The sequence below is a fragment of the Triticum aestivum genome, chromosome 3D (genome assembly GCF_018294505.1).
Source record: "Triticum aestivum cultivar Chinese Spring chromosome 3D, IWGSC CS RefSeq v2.1, whole genome shotgun sequence".
Classification (NCBI taxonomy): Eukaryota; Viridiplantae; Streptophyta; class Magnoliopsida; order Poales; family Poaceae; genus Triticum; species Triticum aestivum.
The window spans coordinates 109194411-109195106 of NC_057802.1; positions in this window are offsets into that span (position 1 = coordinate 109194411).

The window sequence follows — 696 nt, forward strand, 5'->3', positions numbered from 1 at the left end:
GAATTATCATAAAGTAAAATAAATAAGTAATTAGAAACAAAATAAAATAAAATAAATAAGTTTTTTGTTGTAAGTAGAAACAAAATAAAATAAATATAGCAAAAAAGAAAACAAAAAAACTAAATACAGCAAAAAGAATTTTCATAAAGAACTTTTTTTGATAGAAACTTTAATAGCAAAAAGAATTATCGTAAAGTAAAATAAATAAGTAATTAGAAACAAAATAAAATAAAATAAATAAGTTTTTTTGTTGTAAGTAGAAACAGAACAAAATAAATAAAGCAAAAAAGAAAACAAAAAAATAGGCAAAAAATAAAAATTATGCCACCTACTGGGCCACCACGGCCTGAATACGACTAGAAACCCATCCATGGGCCAGGATTCGGGCCCGCAGAAGGCCCAGTAGGCCCACAGGCATGTACAGAGAGGTTAGGCCCGAAAGCCTGCTTTAGAGAGGAGCTCGAGAGCTCAGGCGCACCGCACCTTATAAACAGGTGCGGCTCTCTCTCAGCTAACGAGGTGGGACTAAACTCCCACCACCACGCCGTTGTGCAAGGCCCTTTGGTCCCGGTTCGTGGCACCAACCGGGACCAATGCCACCCTTTAGTCCCGGTTGGTGCCACCAACCGGGACCAAAGGCCCACGGTTCCCGCCCTTTAGGCTGCTGAAAAGGGACCTTTGGTCCCGGTTGGTGGC